Source organism: Sminthopsis crassicaudata, chromosome 3 (genome assembly GCF_048593235.1).
Source record: "Sminthopsis crassicaudata isolate SCR6 chromosome 3, ASM4859323v1, whole genome shotgun sequence".
NCBI classification, from domain to species: domain Eukaryota; kingdom Metazoa; phylum Chordata; class Mammalia; order Dasyuromorphia; family Dasyuridae; genus Sminthopsis; species Sminthopsis crassicaudata.
The window spans coordinates 7,476,297-7,503,132 of record NC_133619.1 but is presented as its reverse complement, the minus strand read 5'-3'; the positions used below and the strand labels follow the sequence as shown (position 1 = coordinate 7,503,132).

Genomic DNA, 26,836 nt, shown 5'->3' with positions numbered 1-26,836 from the left:
TTTTTTGCTGAGGTAGTTGGGGTTAGGTGACTTGCCCAGGGTCACACAGCCAGGAAGTGTTAAGTGTCTGAGACCAGATTTGAACTCGGGTCCTCCTGACTTCAGGTCTGGTGCTCTACCCACTGCGCCACCTAGCTGACCCTACAAACATTATTTTACTTGATATTCACAACAGCCACGTGAGGGAGATTTGTGCTGTTGAATCACTTTGAGTGATCCTGTGTGGGATTTTCTTAGCAAAAATCCTAGATAGTCATTTCCTCCTCCTGTTCATTTTATGGATGGAGAAACTGAGACAAGCAGGATTAAGTGACTTGCCCCGTGTCCCATAGCTAGTATCTGAGGTTGGGTCTGGCACTCTGTCTCTGTACCACCTGGGTGCCCCATGAGGGACATGGCAGCTGGCTAATAAGGGAGGGAAGCAGATTCTGAACCCAAGTCTTTGTTCCACATTCTTCCCATGACACACCCCTGTCCCTCCCAAAAACAAGGAAAAAAAAGAAAATCTTTTATTTTCCATCCTTCCTTCCACACGGAGATTTATCAGGGGAATTGCAGCGAGTCTTTGTCTTTTGGGGCAAGGGTGGATGTGAGAGGAAGGGGCTCTTCCAGGAAATGTGGGGGATACCTTAGTAGCGAGGATGTGCAGTCTTTCCTGGTCCTCACACAGTAGAATCTGGCAGTCTTAGTTAAGTGTCCGTTGAGCTCTCCCATATGTTGGGCCCTCTGTTAGGGAGGCCAAGATTGTACAATCTGTTTCCCAGAAGTCTGTGATCCTGCAAGGGACAAAGGACATGGATAGAAATGATTATAATGCAAGTTAAAACATGATTAACTGAATAGGAACTGGAGTGGTCTGTGACATTTGAGGAAAGGGGATGATTTCTGTTCTGGGGGAATGGAGCAGAAATCCTGGGAAGCCAGACGAGAGGCCTTGGCACTTTCCTTTGACATAAGCGAAAGGTTTCAGTTAGGGGACATGTTCAGGGAATGTGTTCCAGGCATGGGATTTCATGAGCAAATGCTTAGAGAGAAGACAGAAGAGTACCATTGAGGAGACTGAGACCCAGGGAGTTAAGTAGGCTTGTGCAAGGTCACCCAGTAATAAATGTTGGAGGTGATTTGAACTCAGACCTTTCTTACTCCAGATCCCGTGCTCTGTGCCCCATGGAACCAACTGGCTGATGGGCCCAGCCACCATTATGCCTTCCTTCCTCTTCACTCCTGATGTTGAATTTCTCTTCCCAGCATGCCCCTGGGTGGGCACCTCCTCCCCTATCCCTTTTCAGTTTCCTTTGAGTGTCGTCTTGTCCATTAGAATGTGAGATCCTTGAGGACAGGGGATGTTTGTTTTTTAGTTTATATTTATAGTCTCATTGCTTAGTACGGGCCAACTTACAGGGAGAACTTACCAAATGCTGTTGATCAGACTTGATGTCATTTTCTAAACTGTAGCATCCTCATCTGCCATCGTGGCTCTAGCAGGGTCTGCCCAGGGCAGGCTCAGTGTGCCCATGTCACTTTCTGACTGGACGGAGGTGGAGACCGGTGGGAGTGCAGGGAGTGAAGGACGCCATTCCTTCTGGTTCGGATTTCTGGCTGAACGTTTTTCTCCTGGAAGTGGGCAGAGAGGTGATTAGAAACTCTTAGAAACAGGCCTGCCTTATCTGGCTTCTTTTTCTTCAGTGTGAAATTGAGTTGGCTGAGAGCTCTTTGCCTATCAGAGACTTGATCTTCCTCTTGTTCCTTTCCCACTTCTCAGGCACTCAGAGAATTGGAAGGGAATCTGTCAGAAGCAGCCCCAGAAAGCTGAGTTACGGGAAGTGGCTTGTCCAAAAGACCGTGTGACTGAATGCTTTCCAGGGTCCTGGGTCTCGAGTCCCCGGAGACTGCCACAAGGCTGCTTCGTGATGTGGGATATCATTTTCTTACTCTGACTCATTTTCTCCATTTGCAAAATGGGTGATTTGTACCTGCCACCACCAAACAGAGATGTTCACACTCTCCAAAGGGGATCTTTAGGCTTCTAAGACGGAGAGTTGGGATTTCTTCTCTGAGCATGAGCTGGAAACCCAGAAGGGGTTTTTATAGAGAGGAGCCCACGCCATCTTCACTCGGTCCCTTTCACTGTATTTCTTAAACATTGTTGAAAATGCATCTGAGATTGAGGCGTATCATTTATTGTTGAGATCAATGACTGTCGCTCTAACACATGTACCCTGTGGGTAAAAAGCCATGGGATGTGGAATGAAGTGTGCAGCAGTGGATTGGGGGGAATGTCCCAAAACAGAAGTTGTGAAGTTGGGTCGTGGACCCCTTTGGCAGACTCTTACTACATTTAATACTCTTGTGGTCTTGGGTGCCTTCATTTGACATCTCTCCATAGATCCCTGGGGCTAATTCTGGTTAAAAACTCTAGTTGTGTGAGAGTCAGGGGAGAAAAGAGGGGAGAGAGAGAGAGAGAGAGAGAGAGAGAGAGAGAGAGAGAGAGAGAGAGAAGAGAAGAGAAGAGAAGAGAAGAGAAGAGAAGAGAAGAGAAGAGAAGAGAAGAGAAGAGAAGAGAAGAGAAGAGAGAGAAGAGAGAGAAGAAGAAGGAGGAGGAGGAGGAAGAGGAGGAGGAAGAGGAAGAAGAGGAAGAAGAAGAAGAAGAAGAGAGACAAGGATGGAGGGAGAGGAGAAAGAGGGGAAAGGAGGAAGAGAGAAAGAAAAGGAGAAAGGGAGGATAGAAGAAGAAGAGAGGGAGGGAGAGAAGCAGAGAGGGAGGTAGAGAAAGAAGAGAGAGAGACAGAGAATAAAAATAAGAATGAGAAAATGCTGTGAGGGAGAAAAAAGATTCATATTGAAAATCTTAGTTGAATTATATTAAAATATCACTGCAAGATAGCTAACCTCTGGAATTTGTTCAGTTGTGTCCAACTCTTTGTGACCCCAGTTGGGGTTGTCTTGGCAAAGATCCTGGAGTAGTTTGCCGTTTCCTGCTCCAGCTCATTTTACAGATGAGGAAACTGAGTTGTCATTTGTTTATAGGAAGCATTGGTTGATATTGAAGGGAAGAAAGCAGGAGGTCAACATTTTGGTCAAGAAGCATTATTTTGTCCATGCTCTGAGGATACGGAGAAGAGCAGGGGTCCCTGTCCTTGAAGAGCTCCTGTTCCAGTGGGGGCCACTAGCCAGTCACCAGACTCATCCCGAGTAGCCCAAGGTGACCTTTGGAAGGGGAGATAATGTCTCAGTGATTGAGTCTCTGCAGGGCAGATGGGAAGTGACTTCTGGTGGTGTGGAGGCTCTTTGCTGGCTCAGATGGGCTCTGGGGGACCCTTGGCCAAGACAGCTCACCCACGTGGTGGAGCTGAATTTGAGGATGTCAGACTGCATTGTGAAAAACAGGCTCAGACTTGACTGTCCATAATTTCTTGGCTGGTGCAGAATGGGGAGAAGTCCTGAATAACTTCTCCCTGCATCATCTCCATGATAGTCAAGCTAGCCTGTTCGTCCTTCCCCCACAATCCTCCTCTCACCAGCAAGCCACCTTTGCCTCCCAGAACCTCTTGCTTCCTTGCCAACAGAGCTCAGGCACTAGATCCCAAAGTCAGTTTCTTGGAGTTTTCTCATTGGTCTCCCCCTTTTCCAATTATTGGATATTTACTCACTTCATGTCCTTTTCCCTCCCCCAATATAACTATATAAGCTCTTAAGGACGGAGGCTTTTTTTCTCCAATTTTCTAATCCTTATATTCACTGTGTAAATATTTAATAGGGATTTCCATTGAATTCAGAAGGTTTTGTTTTTTTTTTCCTTTTCTTTTTCAGCGGTGTTCATTTCCTAGCTAATGATGAGTGTGTTAAAATATAAATCCTGAAGGAAACTGGAGATCCAGCATAAAATGTTGTTTTTTTCTTTGAGATTCTGAAGAAAACAACAATCTACTTGACTCAGGGGGAATGAAAGTTTTGGCTTTAGCATCTCTCCAAATCAGTTGGTAAACTAGCATTTATTAAGCACCTGCTGTATGCTGGGCTTGAAGATACAAAGAAAGGCAAAAGACAGTTCCTGGAGGGATGCCAGGGGAGCTGGAAGGCAGAGAAGAAGAGAAAAAGAGAAACACTAGAGAAGCCATTGGGAATTGGGAGATGCATTGGCAAATTTGAGAAAGGATGGGGTGGCCGGTGTCACTGGGCTGCAGAGCGTGTGGAGGGCACTGTGTAGGAAGGCTGGGAAGATAGGAAGGGACCAAGTGATGGAGTTCTCTGAATGCCAGAGAACTTGGTATTTGATCCTGGAGGTGATAGGGAGCCACAGAAGTTTATTGAGTGAGGGACTAAATGGAGCCTTGTTTTTACTTCTACCCTCCTGGGGCCAACCTTTCCTCCATGGGAGCAACCTTCAGATTCTGGGACTCAGCCCCACCCTTGCCGCAAGCACACCCAAGTCTTCTCCAAACCAAAGGTCCCTCCCCGCCCCTTCTACTTGTGGACTAAAGGTCCTTCCTCTTCCTCTCATTGTTCTCTAGACACTCCTCAGCTATTGACTGTCCTGAAACCTTGGCATCCAGAACTGAACACAGTCTTCGGGGGCGAGTCTGATGGGGCCGAGGACATCCTTCTGCCTGGGAATACTGTTCTTTTGATGCAGCCCAAGACCCCCCCACATAACACTGCCTGCTCATCAAGACTCTCTGAGGGTCTCCTGTGGGTCTCTCTGTAACCTCAGCACTACTGGGACCCCTGCCCATAGCATGCACCCATTGATTGTTTCTGGAACTGAACTGAATTTCCAGCAAGTCAATTTTTTCTTAGGGTTAATACCCCCCCCTCCACCTCGCTCCCCCACTCCCTGCTAATTGTGGGAAAGATTGATTCCAGCTTTTCTGGACTTGGGTGGTTACCACTAGGTATAATTGTGGGAGGGACTGGTTCTAGATTTTCTGGACTTGGGTGGTTACCACTAGGTATAATTGTGGGAGGGACTGGTTCTAGATTTTCTAGAGTTGGGTGGTTGCCACAAGGAATAGATCTGTGTGGAGTTTGATCAGTTCCCTTCAGGGCACGAAGGGAAAAAAAAGAGGAGAAAGCTGACCCCCCTGAGTCTGTGCATCTATATTAATCTGGCTGAGGAACTAGGTCAGAGCTGGACCAGTAGGAGCCAGGGACTGCTGGGGTGGGGCCGGGGGAGGGCCGAGGGAGCCTGGAGACTCTGGGCCTTGGTCCTGCAGCCCCACTGATGTGTGCCACGGACCAGGCTCTGGTGGAATTGATCCAGAGGCAGGAAAGCCTCACCCACAGCACTGGCCCCACTGGTGGCTGGGTCTGGGAAGGGAGAGGGAGAAGAGGCAGGGAGAAGCTGAGAAAAGCCAATGGGTCTTAGGAAGACCCCCATCTAGGCTGCAGGATTGGAGAAGGGCTCAGCCCACGGAGAGATCAGGCAGCACCCCCCAGCCCCAGAGGGTGAAGATGGACCAGAGCAAGACTCATCCCTTTTCCACAGAGCAACCTTTAAAAAACTTAAAGTGGTTCCCCGGACTAGATGCCTTGTGGTCCCGCCCAGCTCGAACTCTACGGGCCTACATCCTCCCTTCTTCAGGCTGAACAGAACAGGCTCCTTTCACTGGTCCCCATATGCCATATCCCCAACGGCCTTCATCCTCTCTGTTGACTTTCAAGCAAGACAGTCTCAATCTGTGTTCTAGTTGTCACAAAATAACATTTCCTTGAATAAGTCATGTTACCTCTTTTGACTTCTTTTCCTCAAGAAAATGGCGGGGCTTTGCCTTTTGGCAGTCAGGTGACGCTTCCGGACCCCTTTTCAGAATCATGTATTTAAATACATAAAATAAAAGAATTAGAGAAAAAAAGCGCAATATTATATTAAAATAGTTTTTAAAAATATCTTTTAAAAAACACCTAGTTGGTAGGTCTCAGGTAAAGAACCCCCCAGTAGATGATCTCCAAGATATATTTTCTTGGGATTCTACCAGTGTGCACATTTCCTGGTTCCATTGCTGATAGGGTCAAGGAAGGGCAAGGTTGTTGGGGGGAGGTGGGTAGCAAAGGAAGCCATTCAGTTATTAATGTATTTCTCACTTGGCATCCAGGCCCTAAGATGACCTCATTTTTGGCTTCTCACGTTCTATAATTCAGAGCTTTTAATGTATAATGCCATTGGGCAAAGGCAAAGAGGAAATGGTCAGGGCCAGAGAGTTGGGGTGCTGCTGGTCCCCGTCACAGCAGAGCTGCTGCCCCTTACACTGGGGTGCTCTCAGTAGATTTGTTTTGGTTCCTCTGGTCATGCTGGTTGACCTCCCTCCCCCAGCAAATAAGACAAACATCTACAAAAAGGAACAGCAAGCCAGAGAGCCTTCTGGCTATTCAAAGCTGCGGCTTTTGATTGTTGTTGTTGTTGGAGTAGACGTTTCCTCCATGACCTTTGAGAGTTGTGGAGATCCACCCCCAAGTCAGCTGAGTGCTGAGCCTCTCTCTCTCTCTCTCTCAGTGAGTGGGTTTGCACCTTAGTACGCATCCATAATTTAGTCTGCGCCTGGGCTGCCACTCGAATCTCTTCCGCAGGATTGCCCTAGTCTATCCGAAGTTCCGCCATGCTGCAGTGGGACGCTGGGAAAGGAAAAAGTGGGCCAGCTCCCAAACTTCCTGAATATCCAATTTCACCAAACAAATTCTGGAAACCAATCTGGAGTAATTCTGAATCCTCGTTAACCGAGTGTGGTGACTCAGCCAGAATCCTGGGGGTCAAGAACCCTCAAGTAGTTAACTCTCTGATGTGTGAAAGGAGGGAGGGGGAAGTCCCTGGGTGCTGGGAAGGTAAGATGCTGGTGGCCATGGCATAGGAGTTAGCAGCCTGTAATGTTCTGGGCTATCCTTTCACAGGATAATGGGCAGGCCTTCCAGAATGTAGCCTTCCTGAGAACCCTGCTCTCTCACGTGACCAAATTCCAGGCCCCACAGCTGACCTTTTGGAAAAGCTTTTCCCCGAGGCCTTCGCCTCCCTTTGCCGAACTCTCCTGTTTCTTGCTTTTTCTGATTGTCGAGGATTTCCTTCAGTCAGAGTGCTTCATTAATGGTGTTCAGGAAAATGAGATATTTAGCAGGATGAGGATGAGTGCACTGATGTCCTTTTCCACAGAAGCATTTTTCTACTGACCAGGCCTTTAATTCAACACTTAAGTATCTATATTTCCTTTTAAAATAAATGGATGAAATTGTGGCAAGGCGGAGGAAAGAGCTCCGGTCAAGTGAAGTGAATTTAATCACCCCCAAGAATTCCTATAGCACCTACTATGGGCCAGGCACTATGCTAAATACTTTATTGCATTCGATTCTCCCAACAGCCTTGGGAAGGAGGTGCTATATCATCCTCACTTTGCAGATGAGGAAACTGAGGCAAAGTGAGGTTAAGGGATTTACTCGATCAAGGTCACACAGTTAGCAAGCTATGCATACAAGCTCAAAATTTATTCAGAGCACATGAAAGGGAAGGCAGCAGCTGGGAGGACAACCACTTCACCCCAACCTCAGTTTACTCATTTGTAAAGTGGGTATAATATAGCACTTATCTCCCAGAGTTGTTGTAAAGAACTTAGGGGATGATATTTGTAAAGCACACACTTCAAGTGCTGCATAAAAGGAGAAGGGGCACTTGAGCAGTTAGGGAGAAAATTGGAAGTGGCCGTGAGCTGGGCTTTGAAGAAGCTAGGAATTTGAAAAGGCAAAATTGAAGAGGGAAGACGTTGCAGACATGGGGTGGGTGAGTGCGTGGGGGAAAAAACTTAACAAAAACTCAGAGGCTAGAAAATGAATTCTGTATACAGGGAACACCTAGTTGATTCATAAGAGGATATGCAAAGGGGAGCCAAGACTAGAAAGAGAGGTGAGTTTTGGGGAGAACCAGTGGAGAGCGAAGGAGCTTCACTGGATCGTGAGCCTCGGAGAGCAGATCCTGAGCCTTTCTCTTTAGCGTCCATGCTCTGCTGTTGGAGGATGAGGGCTGGCCAAAAAACAAACAAAAAGCCCTCATTGAGGCTTGTTTTGGGCATACGCCTCATACAGGGGGGATATTCTCCATATATTAGACCCCATCCCCATCTCTCTCCCACCTAGCACGCCTCCTCTCCTTCCCCTGAACCCCAAGACCCTCCCATCTCCAAGTTCATAATACTATGAGCTGGTCCCAGGTAAAGGGGCACCCAGGGGTCCATCTATACAGAATCACAGGCTGAGTAGGACACCCAGGGTGAGCTGGGCTGGAGCAGAGTGAGGGAGATGGATGATTCCTTTTTCAGACACATCTCCAACAAGGCAGTGAGAGAAATGTGTGGGTATGTATGAGAGAGAGAGTGGGGAGAGAGAAAAGGGATAAAGGGGGAGGAAGGAAAAGGGAGGGAGAGAGGAAAGAGAAGGAGATAGAAGGAAGAGGAAGACAAAGAGAAAGGAGAAGGGGAGAGAGAGAAAGAGGGCAGAGAGACATAGGGAAGGAGGGAAGAAGAAGGGGGAGAGCAAAAGGGGAGAGAGGGAAGAGAGAAGGGGGTAAAGGGGAGAGGGAGACAGAAAGAGAAAGGAGGAGAGAGAGAAAAGGGTAGAGGGACACAGGAGGAAGGAGGGAAAAGAGAAAAAGGATGGAGGAGGGAGGGAAGAAGAGGGAGGGAGAAAGGGAGGTGAGGAGGGGATAGAAGGAAGAAGAAGGCAAAATAGGAGAAGGAGAGAGAGAGAAAGGGGTCAGAGAGACACAGGGGGAAGGAGGGAAGAGAAAGGGAGAAGGAAAGGAAGAGAAGGGGAGAGGGAGAAGCAGAGGAGGGGATGGATGGAGCAAGATGCTAGTTTGGTCACCAAGGGAACTCTGCCCTCAACTTGAACCAAGCGTTCTGCAGTGATTTGTTGCCTCGTTCTTTGCCATGTCCCTCGTCTGCTTTCTCAGCTCGTGACCCTTTTAGGCAAATGCATGTTTTATATGGGGTCTGTTCTTTTCTCTGATCCAAAGAGCCAGAAATCCTTTTCCTGTCAAAAGTAGGGAAACTTGGTCCAGAAAAGTAACTTGGAAAAAAAATCCAGTCGCCGTGTCTGTCCCTGGCAGTGGGGCCAAAGCGGGAGCCCGGGCAGTGAAGGAGCTTGTCCCAGATGCCCGGGAATTTGAACCAGAACCTCAGACCTCAGCACTTTTAAAAGTAGAATCTTGGATGTAGATTTAGGAAGAGTTGGATGAAAATCCTCCCTCCGATACCCGCTGTGTAACACCGGACAACTCCTGTCACTTCTGAACCTTGGTTTCCTCATCTATAAATTTGCGCAGTAATTTGCACAGTGGGACTTCAGCTAGCTAGGGAAAGGCTGGACTTGTGCCATCCTCGAAGGGGCTATTGGCAATAGAGCAGGAGTGGTCTCTGGCCCTCCGAGCTCTCCGAGGCTCCAGCTGTAGGCCCCAAGGCCCTCAGAGGTCCACACCTGATGAGGAGGGGAAGGTGAGGGCTAATAGGTGGCAAAGCCAGGATTTTCCATGCCTTTCACGCATTTCCACGACTCCCGACTGCTTCTGCTCGATGATCCCCCTAGCAATGGCATTTCAACCAGAAAATAAGCTCACGGAGTTAGGGATTCATCTCCAGAGAGGAGGCCCAGCACGTGGCTCAGCATCTTATCCCCTCCTTGCCCTCCCCCTTCACATCCTTCCTCATTTTGAGCTCGGACTCTGGAGCTAATGGAAACAGCCACAGTTATAAAGAAAACTGGAGTTCTAACTGGATGCCATGGGTGTGGATGCTGGACAGCAGCCCTGGCCTTGGAGCCTGATGGGAAAGGCCCTAAGAATGCAGGTGCTAACAGAGATATTGGTGAGGTTCAGTATTAGCGATGCACGTCAGTGAAATAGTCTGTCATGAAGAAGGGAAACTGAGTGAAGGAAATGTCAGGGGGACGGCGTCCTTAGAAGGCTGGGGGAATGTTTTTCTGGCCCGGTTCAGCCTGGCTTGAATGTCCAGTCAGTGTTACTGTCTTATAGAAATTGGGATTGCTTGAAGCTCAAGAAACATTTCCTCTTGGGCAGAGGAGGGGGGCAGCCTGGGAACGTTGCCTAGGCAGAGCTTGGGAGATAGTGAAGGAGCTCTGTGAAGCCCTGGCTGGCTGTGTAGACCGCTCTGGCAGGAGAGGGTTAGTTAGCAGGGAATGCTGGTTAGCCCGCCTGCTGCTACCCCCACACGGGGGGCTGCCCACTAGAGTCAGGCCCGAGCCGAATCACACCTTTCTCTAGGCCAGATACACATGGGACGTGTGGAATCGGCCACGGGCGGTCAGGTCTGACTTACAAAATCAAAGCAAGTCTTTCCCCCTGCGGCTGGAAGCAGGCAGACTGGTCCCAGGTGCCCTCCCTCGCCCAGACCGTGGATCAGAAAACAAGGGCATCGAGAGTTCACCTTCCAGGGTGCATTTGGGGCCTGCTACTTGAGCTTATTAAAGATTGCTGTTTGAGCTAGCAATTTGTTGGCAGGGTTTGTGCGTGGTGATTAAGACCGCAGGGGATCTTGGGGAGAAAATTGCTTGTTTGGGCCATGCCAGAAGTGTCTGCCGCTCAGGCCTCCTTGGGAGCATTATCCGGAGGGTCGATTCTTGCTACAGCCCGGTTGGTAGCGAGCACATCGTGAGTGCTGAAAAGATGCCGCTTAATTTGCTCATTCCTGTGAAACTACCCAGGATGGCAGCTGTGGGCAGGGGATGGTGCTTGTAGAAGGGGTTTCCTCTGTGCCTCTGATCCTGCAAGGGCTGTCCCGTGGAAGAGCTAATATCAGGGAGAACTGTCTCATTCAGGGACAGCCCAGTGCCGGTTGGTCCAAGGCTACCCTCCTTTCATTTGTGGGATTCTCTGCCTCTGTACCATTGGGGTCATTTTATTTATGTATTTGCTTATTTATTTTTGGAAGACATTTAATGAATATTTATTAGTTAATTGATCGGAATCAAATACTATTTTTGACATATTTTTGTAACCATGGGCAAATACACTGTCCCTCTAATTCTTTCTTTATTTTTATTTTTTTAAAGCTTTTTATTTTTAATATATGCACGGATAATTTTTCAACATTGACCCTTCATAGCCTTGTGATCCAAAATTTTCCCTCCTTCCCCCATTCCTCCTCTACATGGCAAGCAATTCAATACATGTTATACATGTTAAAATATATGCTAAATCCAACATGTATAAACATGCATACAGTTCTTTTGCTACACAAGAGAAATCAGAAAAAAGGGAAAGAAAATGACTAAGAAAAAAAAAATGCAAGAGAACAACAACAAAGAGTGAGAACGTTATGTTGTGGTCCACACTCAGTTCCCACAGTGCTCTCTCTTCATCATAAGATCATTGGAACTTGCCTCAATCATCTTAATCAAGAGTCACATTTATCAGTAATTCTTTCTTTAAAAAAAAAATGAGGCTTTTTATTTTCAAAACATATGCACGGATAATTTTCAACATTCACCCTTGCAAAACCTTGCATTCCAGATTTTTTCCCTTCCTTTCCCTCATCCCCTCCCTTGGGGTCATTTTAGAAGCACTTTTCTCCCCCATTGGAATGTAAGCTTCTTGAGAGTGGGGATTGTTTCATTTCTTGTGTACATCTCTCCTTGTGGCCATACAGTACCAGGCACACAGTAAGTGCTCAATAAATGCACATCTGTCAGTTTGATGAGGTCATCATTTAGAGGCGATAGGCTTCTAGGTTTTAAGCTGCTGTGAATCTCAGAGATGGTTTCCTCCAATGCCCTCATTGGGCAGAGAAGGAGCTGATGTCCAGGGTGGTTAAGAAGCCTTGCCCACAGTCTCACAGCGCGTGTATGATAGACTGAATTTGAAGCCAGGTCTTCTGAATCCAGTTCTTTTCTTACTCCTAGTCTCTTCTGGAGAAGGTAACGACTAGAGGAGAGGCGATGAGCTAAGAGAGGAGAGTTTTTGGATTTTTTCATCTTGTGATTTTTCTCCTTGTTCTGTTTCTCTTTTCACAACATGACTATTGTGGGAATGTTTAACAACATTGCACATTTAAAACCTACACGTAGGTTATAACCTATCTGTACAGGGTCAGGAATGAGCGGTCTGCCTCTGATACTATCTACTTAACATCCAGTTTCTTCACATGTCAGAGGAGGGAGTCGGCCCATTCTTGCTCAATTCCGTGGGGCAGCATCTCTCAGAAGGACCTGGGGCTCAGCGCAGCGAGCTTCAGCTTGGGAGCCGGAAAACCCGAGTTCCAGCTCTAGCTTTTAAAAAGAAATTATAATCAGGCTGTGTGAGGGTGACTTCCCCTTCCTCATTAGTTCAGTTTCTTTCTTGTGAAGTGAGAGGGTTGGATGGGAGATCGCCAATGCCTCGCCCAGCCCTGATATTCTGTGCTTCTTATCCCCAGCTTCAAGAAGCTGACTCTGGCTGGGTTCTGGTGGAAGGAAGAGAAAGGGTGCTGATTTTGGCATCACTCATTGAAAGCCATCTTTGTAGCTTGGGAAACAATTGTCCATGGCTTCCAGTCACATGCATTTAACATGGCGTCCTCCATCAAGGGCTTGAGTGTGCATTGTCCTTGGAAGGGATATTAGCCATAAGTTTTTGCAGAATGTCTGAAATTGGACTTGATGGCTCAGCTCTGTGACCCTGGGCAAGGGACAGCCATTCTGAGCTTGTTTTATCCATCAGAAATGGGAAGGCATTCTCTGAGCTCCTTTCCTATCTATGATCCCAAATATTAAAGATTTTGGCTAGAAGGGACCTTATGGCACATTCACTAATCTCACTGTTTAAAATCTAATTATTACAAACTTAATAAACACTTATGAACATTTCAAAATATAAAAAAGGATTGTGGGCAGGTGACCCAATGAAAAAGAAGTTCTGATACATTCAATTTTCCACCATCTTTGTTTTAGGGAGGTTTTTTTTTTTTTTTTTTTTTTTTTTTTTTTTTTACCAGAGGGTAGGGATAATTGAAATTCAGCCTTCTGTTTTCAGTTCTGATCTGCTTATTCTTTACTCCCTTCTGAACAGCCCTTGTCTCTTTATTTTTGAAAAATACCTTTTTAAAATTATTTTTAAATTTTTTTTGTTTTTAAATCTTGAGTTCTAAATTCTCTCCCTTCTTTCCTCTCTTTCTCCCACCCACTGAGAAGGCAAACAATCTTATAACAATTAAATATGTGGAATCACACAAAATTTATTTTCATATTAACATTATTTAAACAAAAAACACAAGGAAAATAGAGTAGGAAAGTTATATTTCAATTTGTACTCAGAGTCTACCAGTTACTTCTCTGAAGGTGGATGGCATTTTTCATTATGAGTCCTTTGGAATTGTCTTACATCATTGTATTGATCAGAGTAGCCAAGTCTTTCACGGTTGATCATCATTGCAGGATTGCTGTTACTGTGCTCAATGAGCTCCTGGTTCTCTTCATTTAACTGTACAATCAGTTCATATAGGTTTTGCCATTTTGGGGTGTGTGATTTATTTATTTGTAAAGAGTACTTCCTTTTTTCCAATAACACATAGTTTTCACCATTCATTTTTTATAAGATTTTGCATTCCAAATTTTTCTCCTTTCCTTCCTCCATTCCTCTGCCTCCCTCCCAAAGAAATCAAGCAATTTGACATAGTTATAAATATGCAATTTTGTTAAACATATTCCCATAATAGTCATATTGTGAAAGAAGAAACAGAACAAAGGGAAAAAATCACAAGACAAAATTTTAAAAAAGCAAAACAAAAGTGAAAATAGTAAGCTTTGATCTGCATTCAGACACCATACAAAGTAAATAGCATTTGTGGATAGCATTTTCCATCATGAGTCTTTTGGAACTGTCTTGGATCATTTTATTGCTGTTTAGCCTGGTGGATTCTTTCCATTTTGATTTGACCTTCTGAATCTTAAGCTATCAGGGCTGTTTTCCTTGATAATTCCTTAAAATATGATATCTAAGCTCTTTCTTTGACCATGGCTTTCAGTTAGTCCAATATTTTAAAAATTCTTATTAGGAATTCTTGTTGGGCTTTGATCCAATTAACATTTTATTCTTTGAGGCTTTTTTTTTTGGGGGGGGGTAACTGTTTTCATATTTTTATCTTCTGACTTTATATCTAAGTCTTGAAGTTCTTTTTAGCTCTGTATCCCATGGACACATTTGAATTTCATCTGGGCCACAGGCATTTTGCAAATACCTAACTCCAAGCTCCAAGAGTATATGAAATCTTCCCTTGGTCAGACTATGTCCCATTAGAAAAGTGTGTAGCTTAAATTTTCCATCCTGGAATCAGTGTAATTGTAATAGGCTAAGTTTCTCCAAAGCTGATGTTTGACTCCCTGAGTCTTCTGGATTAGGTCATGCTTTTGCCATTTAAATTCAATAAGTATTTGTTAGATAATGAGGAGCAAAAATCAGCACAACTGACTTTGGAGTAGTCAGAGCATTGGATTCAAATCCCACATCTTCTTACTAGTTTGAAACCTTATAGTTCACTTCTCTTCCTTGTACCTCCATTTCCTCATTTGTAAAATGAATCAGAGGGCCTGGACCTTCAGAACCTCTTTGAGTCCTAAATGTGTGATTTTCTGAGGTAACTCTGAGCCAGGCACTGTACCAGGCAGGGATACAGACAAAAAAGAAAAGTTTCCCATCAAGTTGATTACGTTCTTCTGGGAGGAAGGAGTGGAAAGGTCTGGGGGATCCCCGATATGGACAAAGTCATTTCAGGAGGAGCAGAATACTAATAACTGGGAGGGTCAAGACAAGTTTCCAGCAGGGGCGATACTTGAACTGAGACTCCAATCTATCTGGGATTTAAAGAGGTGGCGATGAGGAGGGTCAGACTTGGCAAAGGCAAGAGAGGAGATAACATATGGAGAGAACAGCAAATGGGCATACTCTAGGGTGCTGGCTCCTAGGGCCCCCAAAGGGGGCATAGTGACAAGTCATTGTGGAATAAGTTAAGCCAGATTTGGAAGGATGCTAAAAACCAAGTGGAAACATTCACTCTTTATCCTGATGGCTACGGGGACTCCTTGAAGGTTCTGGAGGGAGGTGCTTCTGAAAAGTCACTTTGGCAGCTCCTAATCTATGAGAAGTCAGTCAAACCTGGTAGGAATGACTATGTCGGGTGAGGAATACTGAGTAGAAGATAAATTGGGGAGGGGGGGGTAGCCTGGAAGCAGGAGACCTGAAGAGAAGCTTGTTCCACATGGAGCTTACTCAGTCTCACTTTCCTCTCTGGCTAAATCAGATTTTTCCTCTTTCCCCAACTCACAGGATGGTTTCATAGAAACACTTTGCGTCCAGAGGTAGCAAGTGCTGTGATCCTGATAATTGGATGGCAGTATCATGTTTCTAAATAAAATGAGCTTCTTGTCTCCCCTTGAGCTGTGAATGACTGTTATGTGTACAGGAAGCCTCTCTCTCTCTCTCTGTCTCTGTCTCTTTGTCTCTATCTCTGTGTCTGTCTCTTTCTGTTTCTGTCTCTGTCTCTCTCTCTCCATCCCCAATCCTCCCCTCTGTTTTAACGACCTCCTTCTCTCCCCCTAATCTCTTCCTGCCCCAATTCCCAGTGAGGAAGCACCCAGAAATTATGGGACTGATTCAGAATCATAGAGTGAAGAGTTGGCGAATGATCTGGATCCTGCAGCAGCTCCGGCCCAGCTAGTTCCGCTCCTTCACTGGACTGTTGAGACTGAGAATCCCTCTTCTTACCCTCCTCTCCGAGTTTAACAATGAGTGGAACCTTTGGAGGAGTCCCGGTCAGGGCAGATGATGGAGAGCGGGCTGCCAGACACACTTGGGACACAGTAGCGCTTCTTTCCGGGGAAAACTCTTTGTGACTGAGAACATTTTGCTTTCCACAGGGCTTGAAGAGAATTCTCAGGTGGTGTCTGGTTTAAGAGACCCGGAGGGAGCTCACGGAGGTCACCTGCTCTTCCACCCAGACTTTCCTTTCATTGGGCCGCCTTCTTTGATCAGAGACATCACCGGTACGTACCAACCCCCTGTTAGTTTTTTACTCTTGTGGGGACCTGGGGGGGAGAATCTTGGGTACTAGGTGATTTTCCTTGGGTACTAGGTGATTTTCTTTAGGCAGCTGTATAGCACAGGAGGCGTGCTGAGATGGTAGATGCATTTTCTATTGTGGGTTTAGGAAATATCCTGAGTTCAAGTACCGCCCCTGCTGAATAAGAAATATTCCTACTTCGAAATGTCTCCTTCCCTCCCTGCTAAATAGCTTCCGACCATACTCTCTTTGGATTCTCCTATTGAGACTCGTCACCCAGATCTGGGAACCTTAATTTATGGAGCGCCACCCCCCAAATAAATCTTAGGCCTGGTACCTAAAATCTGGGCTCTCCAGCTTTCTTCCAAAGTTCACTCCACGAATTCTATTTGACTCAAGTGTTCATTTGTTCAATTGTAAACCTGCTAGAATGTGGAATTGTATGTAGAGCTGGCTTAGTAACTCAGCGCTTTTAAGTGAAAGATAAACTGAGACTGTTAGTCTTAGTCTATATGTATATATGTTATCCGACCTGGATGACCAGAATGGGAGCCCCTTCAGGGCTCCCTTGATACAAGAGCCTGGGAGTTTGAAAATTGAAGTTACCTAAAGGCTTTGAACCGTTCCAGTGGAGACTGTGGGGAGAGAACTCTTGGCTATCCTGCTGTTTCTCGGCTAGCTTTCCGTAGGCCTTCTTATTTCGTTGTCTGGCAATGACCTCATCGCTTGCTGTGTTTATAAAGGAATGTACAGTTGTGGCCAGAACCCCCCACCCGCTGAGAGGTGGGAGACTGGCCCTGAAAAGGAGCCCGGTCTGGATCCCGTGGCTTGAACCGGGTCGCAGGCTCGCAGCTGTGGCATCTGCCCAGTGGCCCTCCCACCTTTGCTCTCCCAGCTGCTTTGGAATTTTGAGAAAGAACCCTCTTTTATCCTATGGGGAAATGTCCGAGGAGTTTCTGTGTTCCTGGGACTGAAGCTCGGAGGCTTGCTGCTTTTCTGGGCTAATGGTGCAGCAATGAGGGAGTTTGGATTGAGGTCTCTGGCTTTGAACCCCTGACCCTCAGGGTCACTGGGTTCTGGGAATGCTGGACAGTCAGTGGGACTCGAATCACTTGGGAAATAGCCTTGCTGGGTTTTGAGTTTTGGAGCGATATCAGAATTGGGGAAAACCATAAGTGGCTCTGGGGTGGGTAGTGAGGATGATCACAAAGTCATTAGAAATACATAAGAGCTAGCATAGTATAGTCAGAGGACCAAGGTTCAAATCCTGCCTCTGACACTTAATCTACCTAAATAATTTAGCATTTCTGGGTTTCAGTTTTTCCTTCTATAAAAAGAGGGGCCCCTCAGGTCCCTATGAACTCCATCGTCCTATCAGCTCCATCAAGGAAACCAATGGTTCCTAATGTTGATGTCAAATACGAGCGAGAACTCAAGAAACTCCCTGTGCTTGTCTGCTGCCAGTGAGGCTGCTGGGAGCTGCCTTCCCCCTGCGCACTAATCAAGTGCACATGTTTCTGGGGTGTAGTCATCGCCTTTTTTCCTAGTTATTCTGGCTGCTATGATTACCTTTTGTGATTTGGCAGATGTTGGGGCCTTTTTTCAGGTCCCGAGTCCTGGCAGTTGGACTACGCTTGATTAATGACAAACACCTTTTCTTCTTTTCCTCCTTTCCTGGGTCTGCTCCATCACTTAGGCCTTTTGGCTGTCAAATGTGTTCTTCCACTTCTTCACCTTCCAACCCAAAGGGGAAAAACAAGCAGCCAGAGAGAATGAACCATGTATCCCAACTTTCTCGTTTTTTAATTGAGGAAACAGGTCCCAGCGAGATGGTCTCACCGTATTACTAATATTTTGGATGACAAAGGACTTTTTCACTTCTTTGCTGGCAGTGTCCAAGTACTAACATCATATTTCTAGCACAGATATCTTGCATTAGTCAAAATAAATGTAAAATTCTAAGTCTGGGACCAAAATATTAATTTTTTATACCAAAATGGAAGAGTCTAGAAAATAATTGGCATGAACACAATGTAAACATTTAGTGGACAACAAAGTCAGTGTGAGATCTACAAGTAGGATTCTTTTTTTCCCCTTACTACGTACTTTATTTTTCCCAATACATGTAAAGGTTGATTCCAAAATTCATTTTTGTAAGATTTTGTGTTCTCTAGGGACAGCTGGATGGTGCAGTGGATAAGAGTGCCAGCCCTGAAGTCAGAAGGATCTGAGTTCAAATCCAGCCTCAGATACTTAAAACTTCTTAGCTGTGTGAACCTGGGCAACTCATTTAACCCCAATCACTTCAGAAAAAAAAAAAAAGTGTGTCCCCAATTTTTTCTCCTTCTCTTCCCTAAGACAACAAGCAACCTGATATGGATTATACATGTGCAATCCTTTTAAATAGATTCCCATGCTTGTCATGTCATATAAGGAAAATCAAACTAAAAGGGGGTAAATAAGATGAGAAAGAAAAAACAAAAGAAAAAAGGAGAAAATTGTATGTTTTGATCTACATTCTGCCTCCATAGTTCTCTCTCTGGATGTGTTTGACACTTTCCAACCCAAGTCTGGTGGTCTTGTCTTGGGTCACTGTATTGCTGAAAAGAGCTAATTCTATCTTAGTTGATCATCCCACAATCTTGCCATTACTATGTACAACATTCTCTTGGTTCTGCTCACTCTACTCAGCAGCAGTTCATGTAATTCTTTCTAGGCTTTTCTGAAACCAACCTGCCCATCATTTATTGAAGAGTAATATTCCATTACTTCCATATACAATAACTTATTCAGTCCTTCCCCAATTGATGGGCATCCCCTCATGTTCCAGTTCTTTGCTTCCACACAAAGAGCTGCTGCAAACATTTTTGCACCTGTGGGTCCTTTTTTCTCTTTTATGATCTCTTTGGAATATAAGTATGATTGCAGAGGGAAAAGAGAAAGTAATCTTGGGCTGAATAATCAATCGATGGGTCCATTTAAAAAGACAGTGTCCAGCCTAAGAGAATAAGAGCTGTTTCCTGTTCAGATCTGACTTTTGGGGTCTTGTATTCAATTCTGGGTATTACTATTTGGAAACTGCTAAGCTAGAGATGATCTACTAGAGGGTGACGAGGATGAAGGGACCTCAGTCAGGTCAAGTAAGGAAAGGATGGATGTTTAGAAGAGAATGTGATGACTAGACTTCAGATCTTTGGAAGCCAATTCTCCCAGTAGATGCTTAGTGAATGCATGTTCATTTCCCTCCCAGAAGCTGAAATTTGGACCAATGAGCAGAAGTTGTAGGGAGTCAGATTTTTGACTTGATGTGAGGAAAACTACCAGCAAACTGTCCCATTCGATAGTAGCAAGCAAAAGAGCTTGTCCAATGAAGGAGGCCTCCTTTAGGATTCTGGGATTCTCTACCTTTGTACTATCTTGGTCCCCAGTGATGGATAAATCTTTTATTAGCACCTTTGAGCAAAGATTTGAAAATTCATTCCTTTTCTGTTCTCAGCACGATATTGGGTATACATAGTAGGTACTTAATAAGTCCTTGCTGTTTGGTTATCCCCTCCTCCTGTTTCATATGTGGTCTGTGCCATACCGATTGACATCTGCTTCTGCGTTCTCCTATTCTCCTGTTGTTTCGGCTTATGATTACTTGCCTCCCCAGTCAGAGCTCAGCTTGTGGAGTTTGGAGATGAGATTCTTTTGACCTGCTTAGTGATTGGACTCTCTGGGCACATAGTTGTAATTCTACCAGTGCATACTAATTGTTGGGTTGCTAGGGATGGATGAATGAACACTCCATTGTTTGGACTGACCTAGATTGTTGGGATCTTTGTAGGAGAAGTGTGTGTGTGTGTGTGTGTGTGTGTGTGTGTGTGTGTGTGTGTGTGTAATGGGGAGTGTAATGGACCATGGTCTTTTGGTACCAAGTACTCAGAGCTTCAGAGGTCATTACAGTAACTTAAGGAAATCTGTCTCTGGGCGCTTGGAATTTTCAGGAGGAACGTGGTCTTTAATGATCTGGGAGGCAAGTCTAGCTCGTGGTGCTTCTTCTCTAATGATTTCCTTCCTGAATGTGAAATGCTATACTTTCTTCAACTTTATTTTGTTCTAGAAAAACAGAATCAATCGCTCTGCCAAAGGACCATTCATGACAGTCTGCTGTCATACCTACCCCATGCCTTTCTTTCCTCAACCCCTTCTGTCTCCTCACCCATGGGAGTCCAACAGTCACTTCTCATTGCAAAATACATTTTTTAAACTTTTCCATTTTGCATTTTGCCATCTGCCCTGCTACTCGTCCTGCCTGAAAACCACCCCACCTTTCTGTCTCCCAGGAAGTGAAGCCCTCCTTTGGGTGCTGTTTCTTTTAATTAGCACGTGAGTTCCTTGAGAGCAGGTTCTGCCTCAATTTTCTTTTAGCATCTCTCGTGCTTGGTACCTGGTGCTCTACAAATGCACCTCCTAACTGCCAACGGAAGTCAGTGGCTTTCTTCCCCTGGGGCACAAAGAATGGAAGATGATAGAATTACCAAAAGTCATTTGCCTAGGAGAGGGTCCCATGGAGCCATTGCCGCTCTGTCTTATTTCTCTGCCTCTCTCATCTGATTTCTCGCTATGTTAACTGCAGCTGAATTTGTAGATCTGCCACTACTTTCAATCCCTTCCGTCTGATTCCGCTTCCCCCATCTTGTACTTGTTAAACTGATCTCTTGCAGCCAGTGGCAGGACTCTCTATTGAGTCTATTTATCTCTATTTATCTCCACTGAGTCAGTCCTTAGTGGATCAAGATCGCCATTGCTGGCCGTCGAGATCTCATTAGAGTGAGCAGATCTGATTCAGGGCACGGCCTGCCCGCTGCTCTGTTTGGGTCATGTATGCTGTCATCCAATTTAGTGTTAAACATGTTGAGCAAAATGTGTCCAAGTACCATATTATGTGTGAAAAAGTCTGGTCCACAAGAGCCACTGGTGCCTCTTTTGGACTTTCAGAATTGTGTCCCTCTCATGAAAAAGAGTCTGGACCACAAGAACCACTGGTGCCTCTTTTGGGCTTTTAGAATTGTGTCCCTCTCATGAAAAAGAGTCTGGACCACAAGAACCACTGGTGCCTCTTTTGGGCTTTTAGAATTGTGTCCCTCTCATGAAAAAGAGCCTGGTCCACAAGAGCCACTGGTGCCTCTTTTGGGCTTTCAGGATTGTGTCCCTCTCATGAAAAAGAACCTGGTCCACAAGAGCCCCAGGCGCCTCTTTTGAGCTTTCAGAATTGTGTCCCTCTCATGAAAAAGAACCTGGACCACAAGAGCCACTGGTGCCTCTTTTGGGCTTTCAGGATTGTGTCCCTCTCTTTCGGGCTTTGGCATCCATTGGGTTATCTGTATCTATGACTGGTTATTTTCCCAGAGGGGAAGGAGGGGAAAGTCCTGCTAGCGTCCCAAAGCAGAATGGCCTTCCTTCGGACACGTAAGGTTCCTCCTCCCTGGAGAGCTTCACCCATCAAAGGCCTCCTCTGCTGCGGAGCAAACGCTTTCAACTGCTCTGAAACTTTTACTCCTCCTGGGCGTTATTCCCGTGGCACGAGCCTGGTGCCGTGGACCCGGGATTCTGTCTTGAAGACAAATGTGCACGTTAGCTCATCTGACGGCTATCGGGTCATGGAAATGCTACTCTTTTGGTTAAAAAAAAACGTGTAAAATTAGATTTGATTCATCTCCCTACATATTGATATTTGAGAAATGTACAAGTGTACATCGCTCTCGGTAAAGTGAATGGAGCCTGTGGCCCACGGGAGGGGGGTGGGTAGATTGGATCTGTTCAGTCTTTTCTTCCCTCGTGGCATGATATTTAACAAGCACCTACGATGTGCCAGGCGGTGGGGGTACAGAGACAAAAATGAAATGCCCCCTGCTTTCGGGTCAGTTCTATTCTTCGCAGAGAGACAGGCAAATAGGTTTTAGAAGGCGAGGCAATTGGTGCTTTTATTGGTCCAGGGAGGTCCTGCGGAGGGACTCCCTCCTTCCGGCAGCAGCTCGTAGCTTCTCAAGTTGCCTAGGGAAGCATATCTGAATAATTTACCAAATAAATAAATCTAGCACTTAGCAGAGTTCCTGGAAAATAGTAGGTGCTTAATAAATATTTATTGATTGATAACTACAGGGTATTTTGGGGTGGGGGGGAGGTGCTAGCAGCTGGGGGTAGGGAGCAGGAGTGTCTTCCTGTAGGCCACAGTGTTGGAGCTGAGCTCTGAAGGATGCTAAGAGGCAGAGGTGAAGGGAGAGGGCAGTGGAGGTGGAGGGAAGGAGAGGGCGTTTCCGGGCCTTGAGTGGTCCCGGGGCCACACGGTCAGCACTGGGCATCCGGTTCCCATTCAGAGCTGATGTTCTACCTGGCCCCGAGGTCCTTGAGACTCTGGGCCCCGAGTGCCCGCTCAGGAGGGAGCCGCAGTGGCTCCCCTGCCGGGACCCTGAGCGCCAGTGGGTCAGCAGGAGTGGGGGGGGCTCCTGCTCCGAGCCCAGCTGCTCCCTGACTTCCACACCTGCTCTCTGCCACTGCCGCGCCTTAGGTGTGTCCCCCAGCCAGCGGGAGGGAGTGGTCGCGAATCCCAGCCCCTGGGGCCCTTTGCCACCCCAACCGTATCTGCCCCCTACGCCTACCAGGAACCGCAGGGCATCCGGAGCAGAGTCCGACCGGGCATCTCTGGGGGTTAATCATTGACCAGGAGAGCCGAGCAGCTCCTAGAGGGGCACGGCCTGCCAGAGAGCAGGAGACGGCTGACTTTTTGGACATCCTCCTTAGCCTGCTTCTCCATATTTGGAAATGTTTATCCATCGCCCTGATCTATTGGGAGAGGAGGGGAGGGGAGGCGACTCCGGGGTGGGAAGGAGCAGGATTTGAATTCCTGTTTCCAGAAAAGAGGCTTTTCCCCTCCCCCCTTTCCCTGCTTTGGAGGCCAAGCCCCGGCCCCCTCCTGCAGGACCTCCTTCCAGTTATTTCTGCACGAGGAAGAAGGGCGTGTGCCCGAGAGCTTCAGGGAGTGAGGGAGCAGCACACGGGAGAGCCGCCTCTGAGAGTGAGTACACACGTGTGCGGGCGGGGGCCCGGAGGCTGCCCCTCTGCCGGGAAGGGGCCCGGCCGCCTCAGTCCGCGGGGAGGGGGGGTCTGCTGGGGCCTGAGCAGGGGGGATGTGTGATGGTGGGAGTGTGTGTGTGTGAGAGTGTGTGATTGTATATGTGTGTGTGTGTGTGTGTGTGTGTGTGTATGAGAGTGTTTGTGTGTGTGGGAATGGGAGTGTGTGTGTGTGTATGTGTGTGTGTGTATGTGTGGGAATGGGTGTGTGTGTATGAGAGTGTTTGTGTGTGTGGGAATGGGAGTGTGTGTGTGAGTGTATGTAAATGTGTATGATTGTATATGTGGGTGAGTGGGAGTGCATGACTGTGTATGTGTGTGTTTGTGTGTGGGAGTGGGAGTGTGTGTGTGTGTGTGTGTGTAAGAGAGAATTGTGTGTGCATCTCTGAGAAGTGTGGAGTGTATGTGTGATGTGTGTGTGTATAAATGTGCATGACTGTATATGTGTGTGTTTGTGTGTGAGTGGGAATGTGTGTGTGTGTAAGAGAGAATTGTGTGTGCATCTCTGAGAAGTGTGAAGTGAATGTGTATGTGTGATGTGTGTGTGTGTATAAATGTGTATGATTGTATATGTGGGTGAGTGGGAGTGCATGACTGTATATGTGTGTGTGTGTGTGTGTGCATCTCTGAGAAGTGTGAAGTGAATAAGAATGGGAGTGTATGTGATTGTGTATATATGAAAGACTGTGTGTGAATGGGAGGGTGTGTGAGAGAATTGTGTGTGCATCTGTGTATGTGAGTGTGTATGTGTGAATGTGTGTGTGTGATGTGTGTGTGTGTAAATGTGTATGTATGTGTGAGTGTGTGTGTGAGCGCAGCCTCCCCCTCGTCTCCCCACTTCTGCCAGGGAGCCAGGCCTTTCCTGAGCAGAATTTGGGAGCAGGAGGCGCCGGTTCTGGGGGACGGGGCTGGGACTATGTGCGGGGCCCAGGGGCAGCCGGCCGGGGGAGAGCCGCCTCCAGGTGGAGCGGGGACACTTGTGCGGGGTCTCTCTTCCCCAGGAGCCGGGCCCTCATGGCTGCATCCTGGGCTCGGCTCTGATCGGCGTTTTCTGGCCAGCCTTCCTTCTTCCCTGGGCCTCCGCGCTCTGGCCGGCGTGCCTCAGTGGGCCGATCGGGACCTCGGACGGAGGAGGGGAGGGCCGTAGGGGGAGACCGGGCCCCTGCGGGACTGGCAGGTGCCTGTTGCAGGGCCCTGGGCAGGCAGGATTCAGAACCTCCACTAGTCCGGGTCACGCCGCAGCCCCGCCTCTGACACACCCACCCACTCACTCCCACACTCACTCTCTGACTTTCTCTTTTTCACAGATACTTCCCAAGACACACCACATGCACACACACACACACACTCACACACTCACTCACACCTGCACTCACATAATTCACACATGGCACACCCACATTCACCATCTCCCCTTTAGCTCTTAGTCCTGAGCAGGGGGGGCCCTCCCCTCCCCTCAGAGGGATGGCACCAGCCCCACCTCGGGCGCCCCTCTCTCTGTTACAGATGGTGCCCGCTCAGGCTGTTGCCAAGGGATGGCGCAGCCTGCCGGTCCTGCCCAATGACACAATGGGTGTAAGGAGCCGGAGGCCAGACCCTCTAAGGGGACGTGACTTCGTGGAGGTGGGGGGGACCGGGTTGAGCCTTTTTCTTCCTCCTCTGAGACGGGGCTGAGAGCAGGGCTTCCCATTTTGCAAAGTTAGAGGAGATACTCCATGGAAAGCGCATGGTAAAGTTTACCAAACGCCGCCATTTTTGTCCTCGCTGGGTCCGGACTTGGAAGTCTTGGGTTGAAATCCTGGTTCTTCTCTTGGCGAGACCCTGACCTTCTTTGGGACAAGTCTCCCTTCCCTCGTTGGGGAAATGATAGACTCGGATACAAGGATTTCCTTGTTTCTCTCCACCCTGGGTAGCAGGACCTTTCTGAGGGGTAATCTGTCCCTCAGGTTCCATGGTGGCCCCACTCATCATAAAAGGCGCCTGCCTCCTTCCCCTATCGACAGTGAGCTAGGAAATCTGGGAGTGTGGCTGGCTCTCTAGCCCCCACCTTCCCTTTGACTGCCAGACAGAATCGTGGGGTTAGAGCAGCCCTCCGACAGGGAGGGACACTGAGGCTCAGAAGCTGGCAGCCATGACTTTTCCTGCCTTAATATTCCCTTCTGCCTTTGGTGTTTCAATCAAAGGGGACCTTGTGTGGATCCCCAGTGAAATCTTGCTTTTTCTCATCTCCCTGTATTTGTCCCCGCTATCTCTTCCATGACTGGGGGGAAAAAATATTTCTTCCGCGCTGACATCCAAGGATTCTTTCATTTAAGCCCTAGTTCTGGCTCGTCCTCCATGAAGATTCCCTTGATTTCATTTGGCCAGTGTAGGAACTTGTCTTGCTTGACATTCATGCTTGTAAAATAACAATAATAATAAAAGAAAGATTTGCTTTTCTGGCCCGGAGTGGAGGGGGTAGTACTTAAGGTGTGCCTGTGGGAGGGGGGCAAGGATGCAGATGTGAAAATAAAACGGATTTTGAAAAAAGATTTCCCTGATCCCTACAGCTGGAAGTGATTCCTTCCTCCCCACAGCAATTACTCATCAAGTATTTGGTAAATACTCGACTCCAGGTGTGGAGGTCCAGGGATAAGGGTGAAATCATCCCCCGCTTTCAATAAGCTGAGATTCTATTGGCCGGGTTAGTGGGGGGAGGACCAGGGCAAAGGCTTTTTGACGGTAGCAGAATGACTGGAGCAGAGCTATCGGAGGCCTTAATATGATTGGAAGCAGCAGAATGATTGGAGGCCCTAATATAATTGGCGGCCTTAACGTGATTGGAGGCAGCAGAATGGTTGGAAGCACTAATATGACTGGAGGCCAGAGAATGATTGGAGGCCGCAGTATGACTGGGGGCAGCAGTAGCTGGAGAGAAGGAGCAGGAAAGGCTCCCATGGGAGGAGGCTGAAGCCTCCCATCTCTTGGGTCTCCGTCCTTCTGACCTGTGTTATCATGGGGTATGTATGTTTTTTATCTTTGTACTAGCTTGTCAGAGGCAACAGGCCACTGTGTAAAGAATGGGAGCCGTGAGTCAGGAGGCCTGGGATTGAGTCCCATAGCACATATTTCCTAGCACAAGGATTGAGGGCAACCCAGTTTCCCTCTCCGGGCTCAGCCATAAAAGTGGGGTTCGGGCCGTCTGAAAGCTCTTTTCCATTGCTGGGCATCGGGTCCTCGGATGTGGCCGAATCGGCACCTGGTCAGCGTTTGCCTAGTGGAGCTGCTGATCCTCCAAAGGCACCCAGAGGGGTGGAAACGCCCGCCTCTCTTCTGGATTAGGTGAGGGTAAGGTGCTTGAGGTTAGGGAGTGTTTAACTCTTGGCTTTTCGCTTCTCCTCAGCTTAGTGCTCTCAAGGTCTCTCTTAAGAACATGGGGGATAGGACATGGGAAACCCTGACCCAGGCCCGCCCAGTATTGTGCTCCCATCAGAGAAGAGGCTGTGCTCTAGGAATAAAGCAGAATTTAATTAGCCCAAAAGAAACGGGAGATGTGCAAGGTTAGAGAAGCCCCCACCAAATGTTCATAGGCCTTACATGCATCCAACCAATGGTAGAACATTCTGAGCTCATGTTAAGTCTGACCCGCCAAAGTCGGACATATTGTGACTTGACTCTAGCATAGTGAGGCCATTTTGGTCCCCTTCAAGAACCAAGGACAG

The 26,836-nt window shown here is 47.2% G+C and overlaps 1 protein-coding gene across 7 annotated transcripts in view; it reads left to right on the top strand.

The window, feature by feature from the left end:
* Positions 1 to 26,836, top strand: part of LPP (LIM domain containing preferred translocation partner in lipoma) — a 576,448-nt gene that overhangs the window by 32,283 nt on the left and 517,329 nt on the right. For 6 of the 7 annotated variants that reach the window (XM_074297900.1, XM_074297898.1, XM_074297901.1 and 3 more), the window contains exon 2: positions 15,877 to 16,002. The gene's annotated coding sequence lies outside the window, so the exon portion shown is untranslated. Of the gene's footprint in view, positions 1 to 15,876; positions 16,003 to 22,939; positions 23,080 to 26,836 lie in introns of those variants that run through there. The other variant, XM_074297904.1, reaches the window with a different exon arrangement.